At 45.6% G+C, this 18457-nt stretch overlaps 19 non-coding genes across 19 annotated transcripts; 5 read left to right on the top strand and 14 right to left on the bottom strand.

Moving 5' to 3' along the window:
* Positions 1–740: 740 nt before the first annotated feature.
* On the bottom strand, positions 741–859 carry Trnal-caa. Its single transcript has 2 exons — positions 822–859; positions 741–785 (listed from the first exon to the last, which is right to left on the bottom strand). It is a non-coding gene; the product is annotated as a tRNA-Leu (tRNA).
* A 439-nt stretch (positions 860–1298) lies between these two features.
* Trnae-cuc lies at positions 1299–1370 on the top strand. The gene has a single exon. It is a non-coding gene; the product is annotated as a tRNA-Glu (tRNA).
* Positions 1371–1602: 232 nt separating this feature from the next.
* On the bottom strand, positions 1603–1674 carry Trnag-ucc. Its single transcript has one exon. It is a non-coding gene; the product is annotated as a tRNA-Gly (tRNA).
* A 67-nt stretch (positions 1675–1741) lies between these two features.
* Trnal-caa lies at positions 1742–1860 on the bottom strand. The gene is made up of 2 exons: positions 1823–1860; positions 1742–1786 (listed from the first exon to the last, which is right to left on the bottom strand). It is a non-coding gene; the product is annotated as a tRNA-Leu (tRNA).
* Positions 1861–3634: 1774 nt separating this feature from the next.
* Trnal-caa lies at positions 3635–3753 on the bottom strand. Its single transcript has 2 exons — positions 3716–3753; positions 3635–3679 (listed from the first exon to the last, which is right to left on the bottom strand). It is a non-coding gene; the product is annotated as a tRNA-Leu (tRNA).
* Positions 3754–5531: 1778 nt separating this feature from the next.
* Positions 5532–5650, bottom strand: Trnal-caa. Its single transcript has 2 exons — positions 5613–5650; positions 5532–5576 (listed from the first exon to the last, which is right to left on the bottom strand). It is a non-coding gene; the product is annotated as a tRNA-Leu (tRNA).
* A 439-nt stretch (positions 5651–6089) lies between these two features.
* Trnae-cuc lies at positions 6090–6161 on the top strand. The gene has a single exon. It is a non-coding gene; the product is annotated as a tRNA-Glu (tRNA).
* Positions 6162–6387: 226 nt separating this feature from the next.
* Positions 6388–6459, bottom strand: Trnag-ucc. The gene has a single exon. It is a non-coding gene; the product is annotated as a tRNA-Gly (tRNA).
* Positions 6460–6526: 67 nt separating this feature from the next.
* Trnal-caa lies at positions 6527–6645 on the bottom strand. The gene is made up of 2 exons: positions 6608–6645; positions 6527–6571 (listed from the first exon to the last, which is right to left on the bottom strand). It is a non-coding gene; the product is annotated as a tRNA-Leu (tRNA).
* Positions 6646–8420: 1775 nt separating this feature from the next.
* Positions 8421–8539, bottom strand: Trnal-caa. Its single transcript has 2 exons — positions 8502–8539; positions 8421–8465 (listed from the first exon to the last, which is right to left on the bottom strand). It is a non-coding gene; the product is annotated as a tRNA-Leu (tRNA).
* Positions 8540–8978: 439 nt separating this feature from the next.
* Trnae-cuc lies at positions 8979–9050 on the top strand. Its single transcript has one exon. It is a non-coding gene; the product is annotated as a tRNA-Glu (tRNA).
* A 232-nt stretch (positions 9051–9282) lies between these two features.
* Positions 9283–9354, bottom strand: Trnag-ucc. The gene has a single exon. It is a non-coding gene; the product is annotated as a tRNA-Gly (tRNA).
* Positions 9355–9421: 67 nt separating this feature from the next.
* On the bottom strand, positions 9422–9540 carry Trnal-caa. The gene is made up of 2 exons: positions 9503–9540; positions 9422–9466 (listed from the first exon to the last, which is right to left on the bottom strand). It is a non-coding gene; the product is annotated as a tRNA-Leu (tRNA).
* A 439-nt stretch (positions 9541–9979) lies between these two features.
* Trnae-cuc lies at positions 9980–10051 on the top strand. Its single transcript has one exon. It is a non-coding gene; the product is annotated as a tRNA-Glu (tRNA).
* A 226-nt stretch (positions 10052–10277) lies between these two features.
* Trnag-ucc lies at positions 10278–10349 on the bottom strand. The gene has a single exon. It is a non-coding gene; the product is annotated as a tRNA-Gly (tRNA).
* A 67-nt stretch (positions 10350–10416) lies between these two features.
* Positions 10417–10535, bottom strand: Trnal-caa. Its single transcript has 2 exons — positions 10498–10535; positions 10417–10461 (listed from the first exon to the last, which is right to left on the bottom strand). It is a non-coding gene; the product is annotated as a tRNA-Leu (tRNA).
* Positions 10536–12311: 1776 nt separating this feature from the next.
* Trnal-caa lies at positions 12312–12430 on the bottom strand. The gene is made up of 2 exons: positions 12393–12430; positions 12312–12356 (listed from the first exon to the last, which is right to left on the bottom strand). It is a non-coding gene; the product is annotated as a tRNA-Leu (tRNA).
* A 5224-nt stretch (positions 12431–17654) lies between these two features.
* Positions 17655–17726, top strand: Trnae-cuc. Its single transcript has one exon. It is a non-coding gene; the product is annotated as a tRNA-Glu (tRNA).
* Positions 17727–17958: 232 nt separating this feature from the next.
* Positions 17959–18030, bottom strand: Trnag-ucc. Its single transcript has one exon. It is a non-coding gene; the product is annotated as a tRNA-Gly (tRNA).
* Between the last annotated feature and the right edge of the window lie 427 nt (positions 18031–18457).

Genomic DNA, 18457 nt, shown 5'->3' with positions numbered 1-18457 from the left:
GCAAGACACGAGTTGCCGCCGATGCGGAAAGGAAAACGAGACCGGGTTTCATGTGCTTAACCACTGTGAAGAAGGTCTCCAGCTCGCCACCAAGAGGCACAACGCCATCCAAGATCTCTTGGAGTCGCTGCTAGTCAAGCAGGGACACGACGTCACGATCAACAATGCCATCCCCGGGCAAAGGTTAAGACCAGATGTTGAATTTCAACTATCCGGTTCCCGGGTGATGGTCGACGTCGTGGTCTGCTATGACCAACCAGGGAGTATGGAGAATGCCTACCAGTGGAAATATGATAAATATTCTTCGCATGGGAGGATTCTCCCCCTGGTTGTCGGGTCTCTTGGATCATGGTACCCCAGGAACGACGAAATCCGTTCGATTCTTGGAATCAACGGAAGATCCTGGGGTGCCTTCCGATTCAAGGCCCGATTGGCAGCGATCCAGGGATCAATGGATATGGTGTGTGCCCATTTCCATCATGGTGCACCAAACCCCGAAGCTGAGGATAACCCCCCTCTTCCCGTAGTAACTCTATACCCAGTAGATTAGTAGACTCTTCCCCATTTATTTTATTTATGTAATTTTAGGAATATTTTTAAATGCACCCACCCCATACATGTTTATTCCCCTTCCGGAAACCCCTCCATAAACTAACCACTATACCACCATCGCTTGTTATTATTGTAAGAGACTCGTATGAAAAATCTACTCCGGAAGTACATCTTCCAAGAGAAAAACCTGTCAGGAGTGGGATTTGAACCCACGCCTTCATTGAAGACCAGAATTCTGATGCTTCTCTTGGAGAAGTAAGGTTTTTATCCTTGAGTCTGGCGCCTTAGACCGCTCGGCCATCCTGACTTATTTATATTACTTGTACCATAAGGAATAATTACGCTGTTCATCAACAAACTCAATAAAGCGCTTAACTTTTAATTAATAACGCTTTCCGACAGCAAAGCTTTTGCTTCAGCTATCAGAAGAAGGAGAAGAAGTAGAAGAAGAAGAAGAAGAAGAAGAAGAGGGCTGCGGTGGCGGCGGCTTCTACCGTCACACCGGGAACCAGACAATAGAAATACAACAACATCTGGTCTATTAAATGTCCGAGCATGGCTTTGTAAAGCAAAGCATGGGTTGTTGAAAAAGTAAAGGGTTAGTTTCAACTAAGCGTTTATCGTAAAAATTATGATGCCAATCCCATATTGTCTAGTGGTTAGTTTTTATGGAGAGGTTTCCGGAAGGGAAAAATAAGATAAAGATAAAGAAAATAAGTGTTTATCGTAAAAATTATTAACGCTAATCCCATATTGTCTAGTGGTTAGGATACCTGGCTCTCACCCAGGAGGCCCGGGTTCAATTCCCGGTATGGGAATAAACATAAAAAATTTGCCATGTATTGGGAACACATTAATTGCATATATCATATTCATCTCCATTAATACTTCATGTTTCTGACCTGGCCTACCTAGCCTAGGAATCAGACATTTTCCTTGTAGTTTTTTCCATACTTAATTCATTCTTGCTCATGACTGTAATTTTAGACAACAGGTGGCAGACTTCACTCCTAAATATTCATGATTTTCCAAATTAGATAAATAATTTGCTGCGATGACCGAGAATCGAACTCGGGTCGATTGCTTGGAAGGCAACCATGCTAACCACTATACCACCATCGCTTGTTATTATTGTAAGAGACTCGTATGAAAAATCTACTCCGGAAGTACATCTTCCAAGAGAAAAACCTGTCAGGAGTGGGATTTGAACCCACGCCTTCATTGAAGACCAGAATTCTGATGCTTCTCTTGGAGAAGTAAGGTTTTTATCCTTGAGTCTGGCGCCTTAGACCGCTCGGCCATCCTGACTTATTTATATTACTTGTACCATAAGGAATAATTACGCTGTTCATCAACAAACTCAATAAAGCGCTTAACTTTTAATTAATAACGCTTTCCGACAGCAAAGCTTTTGCTTCAGCTATCAGAAGAAGGAGAAGAAGTAGAAGAAGAAGAAGAAGAAGAAGAAGAGGGCTGCGGTGGCGGCGGCTTCTACCGTCACACCGGGAACCAGACAATAGAAATACAACAACATCTGGTCTATTAAATGTCCGAGCATGGCTTTGTAAAGCAAAGCATGGGTTGTTGAAAAAGTAAAGGGTTAGTTTCAACTAAGCGTTTATCGTAAAAATTATTTTCGGGTCGGGTCCTGAAAGACTGTCTTACCCAACTGGACACTGAGTGTAGGAAGTTTCTAGGCCTCATTTGCAACCTTCCCAATCACGCAACGGTCCCGTTTTTCTACGCGGACCGGCGGGTTGGGGGCCTAGGAACATGCCGCCTCACTGATGATGCCGATATCTGGACCATCGCCAGGGCTGCTCAGCTCCTCACTTGTAGAGACCCTACAGTGAGGAACATATGCCGAGAGCAGCTCCATGACACCATCCGGCGAGGGTTCAGAAACGAGCATCCAGGAGTGTTGCCAGTTGGGGAATATCTTTCGGGATCCGTGGATGGGGGGCTCTACAGACTGAGGTACGCGGAGGCAGGGTCCAATCTTTGGACTCTTGCCCGCCAAGCTGCCAAACGACTGGGAGTGCGGATTGATGTATCCGGCGACGAAAATCTAAGAATTGTCGCCGATGACGTCTCCGTAAGCCCAGTCAAGGCAGTCCGCGGACTTCGGAAAGTAGCTCGGCAGCGCTATACCAGGGACCTAATTTCCGACAAGAGCCACCAGGGAGTAGTTGCCACTGGCCTCTCCCTGGAAGACAAGTCGAAAGACATGGCTCGCCTGGTATCCTGCCGTACGCCCCTCTCCTTCCGAGACTGGAGATATCTTCACAGGGCCCGGCTCGACATCCTTCCTCTTCGGGGGCACTCGTGGTTTTGCTCACAGGAGCAAGACACGAGTTGCCGCCGATGCGGAAAGGAAAACGAGACCGGGTTTCATGTGCTTAACCACTGTGAAGAAGGTCTCCAGCTCGCCACCAAGAGGCACAACACCATCCAAGATCTCTTGGAGTCGCTGCTAGTCAAGCAGGGACACGACGTCACGATCAACAATGCCATCCCCGGGCAAAGGTTAAGACCAGATGTTGAATTTCAACTATCCGGTTCCCGGGTGATGGTCGACGTCGTGGTCTGCTATGACCAACCAGGGAGTATGGAGAATGCCTACCAGCGGAAATATGATAAATATTCTTCGCATGGGAGGATTCTCCCCCTGGTTGTCGGGTCTCTTGGATCATGGTACCCCAGGAACGACGAAATCCGTTCGATTCTTGGAATCAACGGAAGATCCTGGGGTGCCTTCCGATTCAAGGCCCGATTGGCAGCGATCCAGGGATCAATGGATATGGTGTGTGCCCATTTCCATCATGGTGCACCAAACCCCGAAGCTGAGGATAACCCCCTCTTCCCGTAGTAACTCTATACCCAGTAGATTAGTAGACTCTTCCCCATTTATTTTATTTATGTAATTTTAGGAATATTTTTAAATGCACCCACCCCATACATGTTTATTCCCCTTCCGGAAACCCCTCCATAAACTAACCACTATACCACCATCGCTTGTTATTATTGTAAGAGACTCGTATGAAAAATCTACTCCGGAAGTACATCTTCCAAGAGAAAAACCTGTCAGGAGTGGGATTTGAACCCACGCCTTCATTGAAGACCAGAATTCTGATGCTTCTCTTGGAGAAGTAAGGTTTTTATCCTTGAGTCTGGCGCCTTAGACCGCTCGGCCATCCTGACTTATTTATATTACTTGTACCATAAGGAATAATTACGCTGTTCATCAACAAACTCAATAAAGCGCTTAACTTTTAATTAATAACGCTTTCCGACAGCAAAGCTTTTGCTTCAGCTATCAGAAGAAGGAGAAGAAGTAGAAGAAGAAGAAGAAGAAGAAGAAGAAGAGGGCTGCGGTGGCGGCGGCTTCTACCGTCACACCGGGAACCAGACAATAGAAATACAACAACATCTGGTCTATTAAATGTCCGAGCATGGCTTTGTAAAGCAAAGCATGGGTTGTTGAAAAAGTAAAGGGTTAGTTTCAACTAAGCGTTTATCGTAAAAATTATTTTCGGGTCGGGTCCTGAAAGACTGTCTTACCCAACTGGACACTGAGTGTAGGAAGTTTCTAGGCCTTATTTGCAACCTTCCCAATCACGCAACGGTCCCGTTTTTCTACGCGGACCGGCGGGTTGGGGGCCTAGGAACATGCCGCCTCACTGATGATGCCGATATCTGGACCATCGCCAGGGCTGCTCAGCTCCTCACTTGTAGAGACCCTACAGTGAGGAACATATGCCGAGAGCAGCTCCATGACACCATCCGGCGAGGGTTCAGAAACGAGCATCCAGGAGTGTTGCCAGTTGGGGAATATCTTTCGGGATCCGTGGATGGGGGGCTCTACAGACTGAGGTACGCGGAGGCAGGGTCCAATCTTTGGACTCTTGCCCGCCAAGCTGCCAAACGACTGGGAGTGCGGATTGATGTATCCGGCGACGAAAATCTAAGAATTGTCGCCGATGACGTCTCCGTAAGCCCAGTCAAGGCAGTCCGCGGACTTCGGAAAGTAGCTCGGCAGCGCTATACCAGGGACCTAATTTCCGACAAGAGCCACCAGGGAGTAGTTGCCACTGGCCTCTCCCTGGAAGACAAGTCGAAAGACATGGCTCGCCTGGTATCCTGCCGTACGCCCCTCTCCTTCCGAGACTGGAGATATCTTCACAGGGCCCGGCTCGACATCCTTCCTCTTCGGGGGCACTCGTGGTTTTGCTCACAGGAGCAAGACACGAGTTGCCGCCGATGCGGAAAGGAAAACGAGACCGGGTTTCATGTGCTTAACCACTGTGAAGAAGGTCTCCAGCTCGCCACCAAGAGGCACAACACCATCCAAGATCTCTTGGAGTCGCTGCTAGTCAAGCAGGGACACGACGTCACGATCAACAATGCCATCCCCGGGCAAAGGTTAAGACCAGATGTTGAATTTCAACTATCCGGTTCCCGGGTGATGGTCGACGTCGTGGTCTGCTATGACCAACCAGGGAGTATGGAGAATGCCTACCAGCGGAAATATGATAAATATTCTTCGCATGGGAGGATTCTCCCCCTGGTTGTCGGGTCTCTTGGATCATGGTACCCCAGGAACGACGAAATCCGTTCGATTCTTGGAATCAACGGAAGATCCTGGGGTGCCTTCCGATTCAAGGCCCGATTGGCAGCGATCCAGGGATCAATGGATATGGTGTGTGCCCATTTCCATCATGGTGCACCAAACCCCGAAGCTGAGGATAACCCCCCTCTTCCCGTAGTAACTCTATACCCAGTAGATTAGTAGACTCTTCCCCATTTATTTTATTTATGTAATTTTAGGAATATTTTTAAATGCACCCACCCCATACATGTTTATTCCCCTTCCGGAAACCCCTCCATAAACTAACCACTATACCACCATCGCTTGTTATTATTGTAAGAGACTCGTATGAAAAATCTACTCCGGAAGTACATCTTCCAAGAGAAAAACCTGTCAGGAGTGGGATTTGAACCCACGCCTTCATTGAAGACCAGAATTCTGATGCTTCTCTTGGAGAAGTAAGGTTTTTATCCTTGAGTCTGGCGCCTTAGACCGCTCGGCCATCCTGACTTATTTATATTACTTGTACCATAAGGAATAATTACGCTGTTCATCAACAAACTCAATAAAGCGCTTAACTTTTAATTAATAACGCTTTCCGACAGCAAAGCTTTTGCTTCAGCTATCAGAAGAAGGAGAAGAAGTAGAAGAAGAAGAAGAAGAAGAAGAAGATGGCTGCGGTGGTGGCGGCTTCTACCGTCACACCGGGAACCAGACAATAGAAATACAACAACATCTGGTCTATTAAATGTCCGAGCATGGCTTTGTAAAGCAAAGCATGGGTTGTTGAAAAAGTAAAGGGTTAGTTTCAACTAAGCGTTTATCGTAAAAATTATGATGCCAATCCCTAATTGTCTAGTGGTTAGTTTTTATGGAGAGGTTTCCGGAAGGGAAAAATAAGATAAAGATAAAGAAAATAAGTGTTTATCGTAAAAATTATTAACGCTAATCCCATATTGTCTAGTGGTTAGGATACCTGGCTCTCACCCAGGAGGCCCGGGTTCAATTCCCGGTATGGGAATAAAAAATTTGCCATGTATTGGGAACACATTAATTGCATATATCATATTCATCTCCATTAATACTTCATGTTTCTGACCTGGCCTACCTAGCCTAGGAATCAGACATTTTCCTTGTAGTTTTTTCCATACTTAATTCATTCTTGCTCATGACTGTAATTTTAGACAACAGGTGGCAGACTTCACTCCTAAATATTCATGATTTTCCAAATTAGATAAATAATTTGCTGCGATGACCGAGAATCGAACTCGGGTCGATTGCTTGGAAGGCAACCATGCTAACCACTATACCACCATCGCTTGTTATTATTGTAAGAGACTCGTATGAAAAATCTACTCCGGAAGTACATCTTCCAAGAGAAAAACCTGTCAGGAGTGGGATTTGAACCCACGCCTTCATTGAAGACCAGAATTCTGATGCTTCTCTTGGAGAAGTAAGGTTTTTATCCTTGAGTCTGGCGCCTTAGACCGCTCGGCCATCCTGACTTATTTATATTACTTGTACCATAAGGAATAATTACGCTGTTCATCAACAAACTCAATAAAGCGCTTAACTTTTAATTAATAACGCTTTCCGACAGCAAAGCTTTTGCTTCAGCTATCAGAAGAAGGAGAAGAAGTAGAAGAAGAAGAAGAAGAAGAAGAAGAGGGCTGCGGTGGCGGCGGCTTCTACCGTCACACCGGGAACCAGACAATAGAAATACAACAACATCTGGTCTATTAAATGTCCGAGCATGGCTTTGTAAAGCAAAGCATGGGTTGTTGAAAAAGTAAAGGGTTAGTTTCAACTAAGCGTTTATCGTAAAAATTATTTTCGGGTCGGGTCCTGAAAGACTGTCTTACCCAACTGGACACTGAGTGTAGGAAGTTTCTAGGCCTTATTTGCAACCTTCCCAATCACGCAACGGTCCCGTTTTTCTACGCGGACCGGCGGGTTGGGGGCCTAGGAACATGCCGCCTCACTGATGATGCCGATATCTGGACCATCGCCAGGGCTGCTCAGCTCCTCACTTGTAGAGACCCTACAGTGAGGAACATATGCCGAGAGCAGCTCCATGACACCATCCGGCGAGGGTTCAGAAACGAGCATCCAGGAGTGTTGCCAGTTGGGGAATATCTTTCGGGATCCGTGGATGGGGGGCTCTACAGACTGAGGTACGCGGAGGCAGGGTCCAATCTTTGGACTCTTGCCCGCCAAGCTGCCAAACGACTGGGAGTGCGGATTGATGTATCCGGCGACGAAAATCTAAGAATTGTCGCCGATGACGTCTCCGTAAGCCCAGTCAAGGCAGTCCGCGGACTTCGGAAAGTAGCTCGGCAGCGCTATACCAGGGACCTAATTTCCGACAAGAGCCACCAGGGAGTAGTTGCCACTGGCCTCTCCCTGGAAGACAAGTCGAAAGACATGGCTCGCCTGGTATCCTGCCGTACGCCCCTCTCCTTCCGAGACTGGAGATATCTTCACAGGGCCCGGCTCGACATCCTTCCTCTTCGGGGGCACTCGTGGTTTTGCTCACAGGAGCAAGACACGAGTTGCCGCCGATGCGGAAAGGAAAACGAGACCGGGTTTCATGTGCTTAACCACTGTGAAGAAGGTCTCCAGCTCGCCACCAAGAGGCACAACACCATCCAAGATCTCTTGGAGTCGCTGCTAGTCAAGCAGGGACACGACGTCACGATCAACAATGCCATCCCCGGGCAAAGGTTAAGACCAGATGTTGAATTTCAACTATCCGGTTCCCGGGTGATGGTCGACGTCGTGGTCTGCTATGACCAACCAGGGAGTATGGAGAATGCCTACCAGTGGAAATATGATAAATATTCTTCGCATGGGAGGATTCTCCCCCTGGTTGTCGGGTCTCTTGGATCATGGTACCCCAGGAACGACGAAATCCGTTCGATTCTTGGAATCAACGGAAGATCCTGGGGTGCCTTCCGATTCAAGGCCCGATTGGCAGCGATCCAGGGATCAATGGATATGGTGTGTGCCCATTTCCATCATGGTGCACCAAACCCCGAAGCTGAGGATAACCCCCCTCTTCCCGTAGTAACTCTATACCCAGTAGATTAGTAGACTCTTCCCCATTTATTTTATTTATGTAATTTTAAGAATATTTTAAAATGCACCCACCCCATACATGTTTATTCCCCTTCCGGAAACCCCTCCATAAACTAACCACTATACCACCATCGCTTGTTATTATTGTAAGAGACTCGTATGAAAAATCTACTCCGGAAGTACATCTTCCAAGAGAAAAACCTGTCAGGAGTGGGATTTGAACCCACGCCTTCATTGAAGACCAGAATTCTGATGCTTCTCTTGGAGAAGTAAGGTTTTTATCCTTGAGTCTGGCGCCTTAGACCGCTCGGCCATCCTGACTTATTTATATTACTTGTACCATAAGGAATAATTACGCTGTTCATCAACAAACTCAATAAAGCGCTTAACTTTTAATTAATAACGCTTTCCGACAGCAAAGCTTTTGCTTCAGCTATCAGAAGAAGGAGAAGAAGTAAAAGAAGAAGAAGAAGAAGAAGAAGATGGCTGCGGTGGTGGCGGCTTCTACCGTCACACCGGGAACCAGACAATAGAAATACAACAACATCTGGTCTATTAAATGTCCGAGCATGGCTTTGTAAAGCAAAGCATGGGTTGTTGAAAAAGTAAAGGGTTAGTTTCAACTAAGCGTTTATCGTAAAAATTATGATGCCAATCCCATATTGTCTAGTGGTTAGTTTTTATGGAGAGGTTTCCGGAAGGGAAAAATAAGATAAAGATAAAGAAAATAAGTGTTTATCGTAAAAATTATTAACGCTAATCCCATATTGTCTAGTGGTTAGGATACCTGGCTCTCACCCAGGAGGCCCGGGTTCAATTCCCGGTATGGGAATAAACATAAAAAATTTGCCATGTATTGGGAACACATTAATTGCATATATCATATTCATCTCCATTAATACTTCATGTTTCTGACCTGGCCTACCTAGCCTAGGAATCAGACATTTTCCTTGTAGTTTTTTCCATTCTTAATTCATTCTTGCTCATGACTGTAATTTTAGACAACCGGTGGCAGACTTCACTCCTAAATATTCATGATTTTCCAAATTAGATAAATAATTTGCTGCGATGACCGAGAATCGAACTCGGGTCGATTGCTTGGAAGGCAACCATGCTAACCACTATACCACCATCGCTTGTTATTATTGTAAGAGACTCGTATGAAAAATCTACTCCGGAAGTACATCTTCCAAGAGAAAAACCTGTCAGGAGTGGGATTTGAACCCACGCCTTCATTGAAGACCAGAATTCTGATGCTTCTCTTGGAGAAGTAAGGTTTTTATCCTTGAGTCTGGCGACTTAGACCGCTCGGCCATCCTGACTTATTTATATTACTTGTACCATAAGGAATAATTACGCTGTTCATCAACAAACTCAATAAAGCGCTTAACTTTTAATTAATAACGCTTTCCGACAGCAAAGCTTTTGCTTCAGCTATCAGAAGAAGGAGAAGAAGTAGAAGAAGAAGAAGAAGAAGAAGAAGATGGCTGCGGTGGTGGCGGCTTCTACCGTCACACCGGGAACCAGACAATAGAAATACAACAACATCTGGTCTATTAAATGTCCGAGCATGGCTTTGTAAAGCAAAGCATGGGTTGTTGAAAAAGTAAAGGGTTAGTTTCAACTAAGCGTTTATCGTAAAAATTATGATGCCAATCCCTAATTGTCTAGTGGTTAGTTTTTATGGAGAGGTTTCCGGAAGGGAAAAATAAGATAAAGATAAAGAAAATAAGTGTTTATCGTAAAAATTATTAACGCTAATCCCATATTGTCTAGTGGTTAGGATACCTGGCTCTCACCCAGGAGGCCCGGGTTCAATTCCCGGTATGGGAATAAAAAATTTGCCATGTATTGGGAACACATTAATTGCATATATCATATTCATCTCCATTAATACTTCATGTTTCTGACCTGGCCTACCTAGCCTAGGAATCAGACATTTTCCTTGTAGTTTTTTCCATACTTAATTCATTCTTGCTCATGACTGTAATTTTAGACAACAGGTGGCAGACTTCACTCCTAAATATTCATGATTTTCCAAATTAGATAAATAATTTGCTGCGATGACCGAGAATCGAACTCGGGTCGATTGCTTGGAAGGCAACCATGCTAACCACTATACCACCATCGCTTGTTATTATTGTAAGAGACTCGTATGAAAAATCTACTCCGGAAGTACATCTTCCAAGAGAAAAACCTGTCAGGAGTGGGATTTGAACCCACGCCTTCATTGAAGACCAGAATTCTGATGCTTCTCTTGGAGAAGTAAGGTTTTTATCCTTGAGTCTGGCGCCTTAGACCGCTCGGCCATCCTGACTTATTTATATTACTTGTACCATAAGGAATAATTACGCTGTTCATCAACAAACTCAATAAAGCGCTTAACTTTTAATTAATAACGCTTTCCGACAGCAAAGCTTTTGCTTCAGCTATCAGAAGAAGGAGAAGAAGTAGAAGAAGAAGAAGAAGAAGAAGAAGAGGGCTGCGGTGGCGGCGGCTTCTACCGTCACACCGGGAACCAGACAATAGAAATACAACAACATCTGGTCTATTAAATGTCCGAGCATGGCTTTGTAAAGCAAAGCATGGGTTGTTGAAAAAGTAAAGGGTTAGTTTCAACTAAGCGTTTATCGTAAAAATTATTTTCGGGTCGGGTCCTGAAAGACTGTCTTACCCAACTGGACACTGAGTGTAGGAAGTTTCTAGGCCTTATTTGCAACCTTCCCAATCACGCAACGGTCCCGTTTTTCTACGCGGACCGGCGGGTTGGGGGCCTAGGAACATGCCGCCTCACTGATGATGCCGATATCTGGACCATCGCCAGGGCTGCTCAGCTCCTCACTTGTAGAGACCCTACAGTGAGGAACATATGCCGAGAGCAGCTCCATGACACCATCCGGCGAGGGTTCAGAAACGAGCATCCAGGAGTGTTGCCAGTTGGGGAATATCTTTCGGGATCCGTGGATGGGGGGGCTCTACAGACTGAGGTACGCGGAGGCAGGGTCCAATCTTTGGACTCTTGCCCGCCAAGCTGCCAAACGACTGGGAGTGCGGATTGATGTATCCGGCGACGAAAATCTAAGAATTGTCGCCGATGACGTCTCCGTAAGCCCAGTCAAGGCAGTCCGCGGACTTCGGAAAGTAGCTCGGCAGCGCTATACCAGGGACCTAATTTCCGACAAGAGCCACCAGGGAGTAGTTGCCACTGGCCTCTCCCTGGAAGACAAGTCGAAAGACATGGCTCGCCTGGTATCCTGCCGTACGCCCCTCTCCTTCCGAGACTGGAGATATCTTCACAGGGCCCGGCTCGACATCCTTCCTCTTCAGGGGCACTCGTGGTTTTGCTCACAGGAGCAAGACACGAGTTGCCGCCGATGCGGAAAGGAAAACGAGACCGGGTTTCATGTGCTTAACCACTGTGAAGAAGGTCTCCAGCTCGCCACCAAGAGGCACAACACCATCCAAGATCTCTTGGAGTCGCTGCTAGTCAAGCAGGGACACGACGTCACGATCAACAATGCCATCCCCGGGCAAAGGTTAAGACCAGATGTTGAATTTCAACTATCCGGTTCCCGGGTGATGGTCGACGTCGTGGTCTGCTATGACCAACCAGGGAGTATGGAGAATGCCTACCAGCGGAAATATGATAAATATTCTTCGCATGGGAGGATTCTCCCCCTGGTTGTCGGGTCTCTTGGATCATGGTACCCCAGGAACGACGAAATCCGTTCGATTCTTGGAATCAACGGAAGATCCTGGGGTGCCTTCCGATTCAAGGCCCGATTGGCAGCGATCCAGGGATCAATGGATATGGTGTGTGCCCATTTCCATCATGGTGCACCAAACCCCGAAGCTGAGGATAACCCCCCTCTTCCCGTAGTAACTCTATACCCAGTAGATTAGTAGACTCTTCCCCATTTATTTTATTTATGTAATTTTAGGAATATTTTTAAATGCACCCACCCCATACATGTTTATTCCCCTTCCGGAAACCCCTCCATAAACTAACCACTATACCACCATCGCTTGTTATTATTGTAAGAGACTCGTATGAAAAATCTACTCCGGAAGTACATCTTCCAAGAGAAAAACCTGTCAGGAGTGGGATTTGAACCCACGCCTTCATTGAAGACCAGAATTCTGATGCTTCTCTTGGAGAAGTAAGGTTTTTATCCTTGAGTCTGGCGCCTTAGACCGCTCGGCCATCCTGACTTATTTATATTACTTGTACCATAAGGAATAATTACGCTGTTCATCAACAAACTCAATAAAGCGCTTAACTTTTAATTAATAACGCTTTCCGACAGCAAAGCTTTTGCTTCAGCTATCAGAAGAAGGAGAAGAAGTAAAAGAAGAAGAAGAAGAAGAAGAAGATGGCTGCGGTGGTGGCGGCTTCTACCGTCACACCGGGAACCAGACAATAGAAATACAACAACATCTGGTCTATTAAATGTCCGAGCATGGCTTTGTAAAGCAAAGCATGGGTTGTTGAAAAAGTAAAGGGTTAGTTTCAACTAAGCGTTTATCGTAAAAATTATGATGCCAATCCCATATTGTCTAGTGGTTAGTTTTTATGGAGAGGTTTCCGGAAGGGAAAAATAAGATAAAGATAAAGAAAATAAGTGTTTATCGTAAAAATTATTAACGCTAATCCCATATTGTCTAGTGGTTAGTTTATGGAGGGGTTTCCGGAAGGGGAATAAACATGTATGAGGTAGGTGCATTTTAAAATATTACTAAAATTACATAAATAAAATATGAGGGAAAGAATCTACTAATCTACTGGGTAGGGAGTTTCTACGGGAAAAGGGGGGATATCCTCAGCTTCGGGGTTTGGTGCACCATGATGGAAATGGGCACACACCATATCCATTGATCCCTGGATCGCTGCCAATCGGGCCTTGAATCGGAAGGCACCCCAAGATCTTCCGTTGATTCCGAGAATCGAACGGATTTCGTCGTTCCTGGGGTACCATGATCCAAGAGACCCGACAACCAGGGGGAGAATCCTCCCATGCGAAGAATATTTATCATATTTCCGCTGGTAGGCATTCTCCATACTCCCTGGTTGGTCATAGCAGACCACGACGTCAACCATCACCCGGGAACCGGATAGTAAAAATTCAACATCCGGTCTTAATCTTTGCCCGGGGATGGCATTGTTGATCGTGACGTCGTGTCCCTGCTTGACTAGCAGCGATTCCAAGAGATCTTGGATGGTGTTGTGCCTCTTGGTGGCGAGCTGGAGACCTTCTTCACAGTGGTTAAGCACATGAAACCCGGTCTCGTTTTCCTTTCCGCATCGGCGGCAACTCGTATCTTGCTCCTGTGAGCAAAACCACGAGTGCCCCCGAAGAGGAAGGATGTCGAGCCGGGCCCTGTGAAGATATCTCCAGTCGCGGAAGGAGAGGGGCGTACGGCAGGATACCAGGCGAGCCATGTCTTTCGACTTGTCTTCCAGGGAGAGGCCAGTGGCAACTACTCCCTGGTGGCTCTTGTCGGAAATTAGGTCCCTGGTATAGCGCTGCCGAGCTACTTTCCGAAGTCCGCGGACTGCCTTGACTGGGCTTACGGAGACGTCATCGGCGACAATTCTTAGATTTTCGTCGCCGGATACATCAATCCGCACTCCCAGTCGTTTGGCAGCTTGGCGGGCAAGAGTCCAAAGATTGGAACCTGCCTCCGCGTACCTCAGTCTGTAGAGCCCCCATCCACGGATCCCGAAAGATATTCCCCAACTGGCAACACTCCTGGATGCTCGTTTCTGAACCCTCGCCGGATGGTGTCATGGAGCTGCTCTCGGCATATGTTCCTCACTGTAGGGTCTCTACAAGTGAGGAGCTGAGCAAGCCCTGGCGATGGTCCAGATATCGGCATCATCAGTGAGGCGGCATGTTCCTAGGCCCCCAACCCGCCGGTCCGCGTAGAAAAACGGGACCGTTGCGTGATTGGGAAGGTTGCAAATAAGGCCTAGAAACTTCCTACACTCAGTGTCCAGTTGGGTAAGACAGTCTTTCAGGACCCGACCCGAAGCGAGGTGATGGGAAAGGGAGGGAAGAAGGTGGCTACGGAAGATTTCAAGTTTTTGCCATGGTGCGAGGTGGGAGGCGGCAATCTTGTCGAGGTTAGGGATAAGGTCAGTTGGTGGTCGGAACCGCAATTTTCCTCCGATCGGTGTACCAAGATATGTTTCTTGGTCGTCTGGACCCAAGCACCGAATTAATTGATCACCAATTCGGCACTGGGCGTCAGACGGCTTGCCTTTGTCGAAGACCAGGCAAGCACACTTCCCGGCATTAAATTGCAGCCCCAAGGTGTTTGCGGTGAGGGTAAAAACGTTTAAAATGTTTTGGAGCTCGGAGGGAGAATTTGTAGCCACGGCAATGTCGTCAGCATATGCCGTGGTTTTCACGAGCGAGCCAAATATTAAAAATCCGGGGTTAATATTGGACTTTCCGGCCCTGACGAGGGGTTCGGAAGCCAGGTTAAAAATAGGGGAACTAAGAGCGTCACCCTGGCGAACACCTGCTGTCGGGAAAATGCGGATGGATTCTTTCCCAACGGCAAAATCCATCCGATTTCCCGAATATATGTCCACCAGGATGCGCCGGAGGTCCTCTGGTATTGGAAGTGATGTGAACAGCTCATTCAGAACGGCGTGAGGCACAGATCCAAACGCATTGCACATGTCCAGCCATGCAAGAGACATGTGCTTTCGTTTGGTCTTTGTCTCCTCGACAACCGTCTGTAAGAGCTGTGTATGTTCCTGAATACCATGGACCCCCGGGAGGAAACCCTTTTGCTCGGGAGATAACCAGCCAAGGTCTGAAGCGACTTGCGTTATTCTCTGGCTGATCACTCCCGAGAACAGTTTGTAAATGGTAGGAAGAAGGGATATTGGTCTAAAGTTGGAATAGTCGCTAGTGTCCCCTTTCTTGAAAATGGGGACAGTTCGCGATGTCTTCCAACAATTAGGAACCCCTAGCTTCCAAACCATTTTACAAACTGTTTCCAGCAGAATGCAGTTGGGGTCGATGGCTCTAAGATGACGGTATTCTAGGCCATCAACCCCTGGTGATGTGTTGGTAGCCCGGCGGAGCTTAGCTTCAAGCTCTTGTTGGGTTGGCGCACGATTAAGGAAGTTCATCTGGTCCTCTGAAGGTTGGGACCAGTCGCAGGTGTCGTAGAGTTCCCTCGCACTTTGGCACTGCTGCGGAGATGGTCTCAATCGGTTGTAAGTCCTCTTGAGATATTCCTCCGCAGCTTGTACAGTACCATCGTAGGAGGGTAAACGGTCTTCGAGCACCTGTCGAACGGCTCTTCTTGGGTAAATGTTGAAGAGCCGCTGAATCTTCCTCGCCTCGTACGCCTTTTGCTTGATATGTCGCCGGGCCTTCTGCATCTGCCGGTTTTGGTTTCTTTTTCTTTTGTCAGGGTTTCCTCGGGGTTGTTCAGGGCTAGGGTCTTGTAAAATTTGTGCTTTAGGGAGCCAGTCAGCTGTGCAACGTTCGAGTACATCGTCTAGGTCATGTAGAGTCTCACAGCTCAAGAAGGCAGGAACCCAGAGACTGACAAAATCGTCGTCTCTTTGGCTCTGCTCTTCTGAGCTGTGGTGACTACGTCCTCGATTGCTGTGCTGACTGGGGACAAAAGATAAGGTCTCGGGGTTAGGTGAAGGGTCTAAAATCTCTTGTGATAAAATTGTGGGGCTAGTATTTTCTTGTGGGGGTAGTTCATAAAGCCAACTAAAATTTTGTGTATTAAAAGAGGAGGCGAACTCCCTCCCAAGATCTAAAATAGGGCTAGCGGTAAAATTTGCTGGAGATAGGACATTACCAGGGGATTCCTCGATCGCTGGGATTTCCACCACGGATAGCTCATCACGCTCGTCTTCTGTTGCAGTAACATCCTCTAGAGAGATCACTGCAGCAGAAGAGTCACGGTTTGAGCCATCCATACTGGATATCCCAGCAAATCGGATGGAGGGTGATGGGTTGTTATTAGAATGTAACCTTTGGTAATGTCCTTTTAGTGTAGGGCCATCTCCAGCAAATCCACACACTCCGCATTCCCAATATTTAACTAGTCGGAGTGTGTGGGCTGTCTCTAGGTGTCTGTGGATACTACCCATGGCTCTGGTGTTAGTTGCCAAGGTAGTCCACTCACACCTAGGACACTTCGTGGGTTTCCCAGGGTATTTTAAAATGATTTTGTCCCCTTCAATTCTGGAAGGGGAAAACGTGGGGAGAGAAGAGTGAGCGGGATTAGGAGACCCCTGCAGAACCATCCATTGCAGATGCAATGGTTAGTTCGAGGGATTGGCGGAGAATACTGGAGGAAAGGGACTCAGTACAAGGTCTTGCATGTCTGCCGGCTGAAATAAACGAATTAAATTCCTTTTTACAGCCAAGGCAGACATACTGGGTGGTGTACTGAACCCCTCTCCTAGAATGTCTTTCTTTTATGTGTGTCTCCGCCAATTGTCTCTTGCGATCCCCAGACCAGGGACCGCTACCTCGCTCACCTTGACAGGATTTTTCCCCACATTTTAAAATAATTGGCAGAGGAACTGGGATTTTAATGATTGTCCCATGGAGTCTTACTCTAGTAGCATTTCTACTAGATGCTCCTACCTCTGCCATTGCTACCCTGGGCCCACTTACATATGAAAGAATAAAACAGTAATTCTTATTGACTAAAAACAAACAAATAAAGAAAAAAATCGGTAAAATATTGTTTGAAAAATTAAAAAAAAACCATTAAAAATCTGAAGAGAAGATTCTAAAAAAATATAGAAAGAGAGGAATTTAGAAATTTAAGAAAGAAAGAAAAAAAATAGCAAAATAGATGTTTTAAGTACTAAAAATTAAAAATTAAATAATTTTGTAAAGAATAAAAAAAAATAGAAACCGAAGAAATTGTGGAATAAAAAAAATTTAGTGAAGAATAAGGAAAAAATTTTAAAAACAAAGAAATTGTGGAATAAAAAAATTAATGAAGAATTAAAAAAAAATAATAATTTAAAAACCGAAGAAAGTGTGAAATCACATGAAAAAAAATTCATGGATGAAAAGAATAAATAAATAAATTCTATAGAGTACTAAAATTAAAGAAAGACATGCATTAAAATTCAATATTTGTTTTGGTTAAAGCATAATAAAATTTTTTTAAAGGGTTTTTTGGATGTAAATGGATAAAATGTAAAAATAATACAAGTAGCTAAAACATTTCATCAATGAAAACGGGAGCTCTTTAAAAACACGTCTGCTCTACACGAAGTCTAGCAGACGATCGAAAATCTAAGCGTTTATCGTAAAAATTATGATGCCAATCCCATATTGTCTAGTGGTTAGTTTTTATGGAGAGGTTTCCGGAAGGGAAAAATAAGATAAAGATAAAGAAAATAAGTGTTTATCGTAAAAATTATTAACGCTAATCCCATATTGTCTAGTGGTTAGGATACCTGGCTCTCACCCAGGAGGCCCGGGTTCAATTCCCGGTATGGGAATAAACATAAAAAATTTGCCATGTATTGGGAACACATTAATTGCATATATCATATTCATCTCCATTAATACTTCATGTTTCTGACCTGGCCTACCTAGCCTAGGAATCAGACATTTTCCTTGTAGTTTTTTCCATTCTTAATTCATTCTTGCTCATGACTGTAATTTTAGACAACCGGTGGCAGACTTCACTCCTAAATATTCATGATTTTCCAAATTAGATAAATAATTTGCTGCGATGACCGAGAATCGAACTCGGGTCGATTGCTTGGAAGGCAACCATGCTAACCACTATACCACCATCGCTTGTTATTATTGTAAGAGACTCGTATGAAAAATCTACTCCGGAAGTACATCTTCCAAGAGAAAAACCTTTCAGGAGTGGGATTTGAACCCACGCCTTCATTGAAGACCAGAATTCTGATGCTTCTCTTGGAGAAGTAAGGTTTTTATCCTTGAGTCTGGCGACTTAGACCGCTCGGCCATCCTGACTTATTTATATTACTTGTACCATAAGGAATAATTACGCTGTTCATCAACAAACTCAATAAAGCGCTTAACTTTTAATTAATAACGCTTTCCGACAGCAAAGCTTTTGCTTCAGCTATCAGAAGAAGGAGAAGAAGTAGAAGAAGAAGAAGAAGAAGAAGAAGATGGCTGCGGTGGTGGCGGCTTCTACCGTCACACCGGGAACCAGACAATAGAAATACAACAACATCTGGTCTATTAAATG

This window comes from Daphnia magna, linkage group LG5 (assembly GCF_020631705.1).
Source record: "Daphnia magna isolate NIES linkage group LG5, ASM2063170v1.1, whole genome shotgun sequence".
NCBI classification, from domain to species: Eukaryota; Metazoa; Arthropoda; class Branchiopoda; order Diplostraca; family Daphniidae; genus Daphnia; species Daphnia magna.
Note: the sequence above shows the minus strand (reverse complement) of the source record. Positions and strands in the feature narration are given on the sequence as shown.